The sequence below is a fragment of the Daucus carota genome, chromosome 1 (assembly GCF_001625215.2).
Source record: "Daucus carota subsp. sativus chromosome 1, DH1 v3.0, whole genome shotgun sequence".
NCBI classification, from domain to species: Eukaryota; Viridiplantae; Streptophyta; class Magnoliopsida; order Apiales; family Apiaceae; genus Daucus; species Daucus carota.
In genome coordinates, this window is record NC_030381.2 from 24892220 (window position 1) to 24897620 (window position 5401).

Sequence of the window (5401 nt, forward strand, 5' to 3'; positions counted from 1 at the left end):
TTCTTTGACGATATTCTGGAGCAGCTCGATTGACTTGATCAATTAATTCGTTGATCGAATTCACTGAATACTTTCGTACGTCCTGACGTCCTGTGCACTGGTCTGGTTCACGAACGACTCGAACTGAAATAATCCTTTGAATCCTTTGCTTGATAATATACTTGATCAGTCATTCCGGGTTAGATGTTGCTTCGATAAATTTGATTATAAATAATCAAATTAACTATACTGGAATCTTCTGGTCTTTGATACTTGATCTTCAGGCAATATTGATATCAGACACATTGAACTTTATTCTTCACTGAGGCTTGAACATATTAATGAACTTCTTTCAGTGGACGGATGCTCGTCTCAGATATCTTGATTGTCTTTGTCTGTTCGTATCGAATCTCCAACCTGTAGATTCCTGTATTATACTTACGTATTGTTTCCTGTCTTTTGTTGTGTTGAGTTATCGTAATTACATTTACGTTACATTATGCTTTACAATCTCCCCCTATTTGATTGTTAGAGTTCGACAAGCAAATCCTTTAAGAGGATAACTCAACTGACACAATGAAAAAGCATACTAATTTAAACAGGAAATAATACTAAGTACAGTCTGGATTATATCTTACAATTTCCAGAATTCAAAAGTAAATACAAGCAGCCATTTGTTCCTCTAGCCTGAACTAATCTGTCCTTGGTTTCTTGGCTCTTGCATTCAGCAGCTTCTGCTCAGCTTTCCTTTTTGCAGCTTCCTCTATTCTCTTCTGAGTAAGCTTGTTTTCAATCTCTTCAATCCTTGCTGTAATGGTACTCAGTGCCACTTGCTCCAGTGTATTCTCAGGTGGAGGTTGCTCTAGATTTTTCTTCATCTTCTCTAAAGTTTGCAGGTGAACCATCTTCTTCAACTTCTTAAAAGTGACATTCATCTCCATTCCTTCAATTTTCATAATGATCCTTGATGGATGAGCACGAACTCTAGAAGTGTTGTGGACAGTCTCTACAGCTTTTCTTATTTCCAGAAGATCAATCAAATCTTTGAGCACACTCTTGTCTTCTTTTACCACTGACCACTTAACAGCTGCAACTGCACGAGTGATTCTTTTGGAATTGAGTTTTCCAATCTCTGTGAGTGGTATAGCAGTGACTTCAGAGTCTTTCTTCTTCTTGAATATTACAGATGTAGGATTGTAAGTAACAACAGGTGCATTTGGATTTTCAGGAATTTCAGGGTTGAGTGGAGGCAGTGGATATGGTGGTTGACGATTGATGGCTGATAAGTCTAAGTCTCTCAGAGCAGCAAAGTTCAGACGATAAGCATATAACAATTCAGCAGTTAGTCTTCCCTTGCTAGTCCTTGAGCACTTCTCCCTGACTTGAGCTTCCAGATATTTCAGTATACGAGGATTGTATGTTGATAAAGCTTCATCAGTGAGTCCAATACTCTGAATCATACCATCCTTGAAATACTTGATAACTGAAGGCTTGTCATGAATTTCAACTCCAATATCAGATATCCAACCTTCCACCATATCTCTGAATATTTCATTATGCTTTCTGCCGGTTGAGATGATCTTGTTTCTTACCACAAACAGCTCAGTTAAAGAAAGATCTCTGAGAAACTGACTTGACACATGCTTGAGTCCATGGCCTTCTCTCTGTAGCTCAAATGATATGTTCACCATCCATCCTCTCCTGGGAAGAACAGCAACAGACACAGTAGAAATGATATCATTTAACACCTCGTGATAATCATGTAAATCCTTGTAGTTGTTCCTGAAGGAGTCAAAGATATCTTTTACTTCGTCATCATCATTGTCTTGAGTGACCTCTGGAAAATCAAACACAGATCTAGCAGCATCCCATTCAGCTCCATCTTTATGTAAGTTGGCAAGTCTCCTTTCCCTTCGAATCCGTCTTTGGTTTTCTAACTTCTCCCTTGCTCTCCTTTGCTCAGCATAATCCCTAGCAACATTAGCAATGTCTTGTGGATTTGCAATTTCAAACTCTTCAGCAGGAAAGATGTCATTGTGATATGCAAGTTCATCAGCAAAGACTTCAGCGTCTGGGATTTCTCCTTCTTCAAGATCTTCATTCTCAGCACCAACCATCCTAATCACCCTGTCATCCACAAACTCAGGGATGTATTCATCATGAGTGTAACTGAATTGATGCCTAAGAGCAGAATCAATCAGTTCTTCAGACACCCCTGTTATCACCCTCTTCCCTTTTGCTTTTTCTGCTGCTCTCTCCCCCTCAGTTGAGTAATCCTCTCTGGAAGGTTGAGATGCCAGCAACTTAGCCTCCAGGGCAGCCAACCTTTGCTCCATTGTTGTTTTGATTTCTACCAACTCCTCCCGTAGAACAAGATTCTCAGCTTCTAAGTGTTGAACTTTGAATTTCAGAGCTTCAAATTCTGTCACAGATACAGTTGGAATGGCAGAGTCAATTGTAGGTTGGGAAGTGGGGTTCTCACTAGTACGTTCTGCAGGTGTTTCTCTCATTTCACTCAAAGCTAGAACACTCAGTGGGTCAGAGGGTTTCTGTATAACTAGTTCTGTAAGTGTTTCCCTCTCACTCAAAGAAGTTCCAGCATCCTTAGATGTACCTGCAAGTGAAATCTTCTTAGCCTCTTCTAGAGAGGTCACAGAAGGTGCAATGAAGGTTCGTAAGCCTTCGTCCTCGGTTTCCTCGTCAGATGAATCTGAGTCATAAGAAACAAGTTGCCGACCACTTAAAAGTGGTGAGTCCTTTGATGGATCCTGAGTTGGAATCTCAGGGTGGGTAGACACAGGGCTCGAAGGATGTGATCCTTGAATTGGCGAAGCACCCTGGTTTCCCACAACTGCCTTTGATGGCGAAAGACTTTGTGACAAGTCCTCTGTAACTGGCACACTTCCTGATACGAAGGGCTCAGAAACAGATTGCCGTTCACCTTCAAGAGGTGAAGAGTCCTTTGAAGGATCTGGGAATGTTCCTCCCAGGGGGGTAGACAAGGATGTAGAATGTGGCAATTCATCCAAGTTTCCCCCAGAAGCCTGTGAAGGCACTTGACCCTGAAAAGGATCAGAAACAACAGTGTCTATCCCTGACATGGACGACAAAGTGTTCGCAACCGTCAATTCTTCAACTGTGTGTGCAACCTCACTGTGCATTGGAATAGTATTTGGCTGAGGTGGTGAAGAAATAGACATATCTGCAGTTGTCTCAGGTTCTATTCTCCTTTCCTGACTAGGAGACAGAGCTGCAGTTTCAGAAACAATCTCCTTATGTGGTGCAGCTAAGGCACTTTCTCCCTCGCTCTCAATTATTTGAAGTGGTTGGCTGAGGGGTTGAGATATTTCTGCTTCAAGTGTTTGGGAAGTGGTGCCTTGGTTATGAATTTGGGGGATTTCAAATTCACTGGCACGTGTGAGAGGTGGTGAAAGCTGATTGGAATCCAAAAGATTCTGAACCCAATCAGGTGCATCAAAGGACAAGTTGTCAGAGTCAGAAGGAATACCTGACTGTAGCAGTGGATTGTAAGTGTTAGAGAAAAGTTCATCAACATCCACCATTACATCATCCGTTGGTGCAGCTACAGTGGATTGTACAGGACTATTTACTTCATCCTCAGAGTCAGTAGAGTTGTCCTGTAGTGAATCCTCTCCATCAGATTGATCATTAGCTTCAGAGGAGTCATCTGCAGCATCTTCCACAATCACTTCTTGCTCTACAGGAATATTTTGAGCCTCAGGAATGTTTTCTTGAATGAGTGGCTCAGGGATTGGTTCATCTTGTTCTTCAGGGACTTCTTCAGCAACAACAGGGGCAGCAACATGTTGAATTGGTGGTGGAGGCACATTTTGATTCAGAAATGCTTGCATGGCCTCAGTGATCACCACTGGTTCATTGTTGGTGTACCCTTGATGATTCTCCAGCATTGATATCACCCTTGTAGTCATGAAGGAACAGATGACATTGTCTATATTTGGATAGACAGCTCTCTCAGCAGGTGTCAACATCTGATTCAGCACAATCTGGAAGAAACGAGGATATAGAAGTACATGTCTGTTCTTCCTCAGAGAGTCCTGAAAAGCTCCCATAATCAGATGTCCTAGATTGATTCTTGAGTTTTGAGCAATGGCAATCCCAATCTCCTGATTGAAGTTGGTAATCCCATGGAATCCTCCAGTTTTAGGGGCAAATACATGGGAGATGGAATTAAAGAAGAAATTCCATTCCCTAGGCAGGTGCTTTACATACATCTTCGCTGGAAGATCACCATTTGGCTCCCTCTGACAGTGGATAGCATAGAAAAAATTAGTTCGTTCAGCTCTGTCAGGAACAGCTTCAAAATTCTCTGTAGGTAGCTGGAGTGCAGTGTTCAGGGTATTCTCAGTGATAGAAAGTGTACGTCCCTGAATTGTGCAAGTAAGTCCAAGTACTTGTCCTGCATTTACAACAGAAAGAGAAGACAAAAACTCTCGTAGAATAGATTTGTTAAGGTTAACTGATTCTGTCATAGCAAACCTAGCAAAAGAAAATTCTGACATATATCGAACCCAGCGTCGATAATTCGCTTGCGTAATTAAATTATTATTCTCAACAATTGTGAAATTTGTCTTCGGAATATCAAAATTTGCAGCCATTTTTAATTAAAATTAAAAATGATTATAAATTTCGTTTCACGAATAAACACGAACAAATATTCACTTTTTGTCACGAAAATAATTAATTAATAACGCTCCGAAAAACCCTAAATTCAAGAATTTCAGATTTTGATGAAATTACAGTATGTTATACTTCTTGAAATTCTAAGAATAATGGTATCGGTTTCGCAAATTATCGATGCCAAAAACACGTACAACTCAGTCCAAGAAGTTCAAGAGGTTCGAAAAAACCCTTACGAAAAACGTTAATGGATCGTAAAGATGTTCGGTTCAAATTAAAGCCCTAGTCAGTGGGATCACAAAACTGGTTTCAGAACAACAAATGGACAAGATCTTGGTGGTGTTTTGTTCGATTAAACAATCTCGAGTTCGTGTTTGAAAATGGCAGATGAGAGGTTTTGTGGAGTGTATATATCTGTGTATGTATATGGCTGAAGAGATGAAGGAAAAAGATACAAGTCGTGCACATATACACATACAGTGTACCGAGGCGCAAGTTTTGAAAAGACAAAACTGCCCTCCATAGTGTACACAGCGAACACTCAAAGCGCGAGAAAGGAAATGACAGAGATGCCCTTAGGTGACTTGGACGAAATTCTAAACTACACACATATGTACAGTGGCTATACATACTTGGCGCAAGGTTTGACCGGGTCAAACGTTGCGCTAGGTATGTATTACCAGTGTACCTAGTATGTGAAAATGATAAATAATCTAACTCCAAGTCACAAACAGCTCAATTAAATCATTTAGAGGCGCAAGTT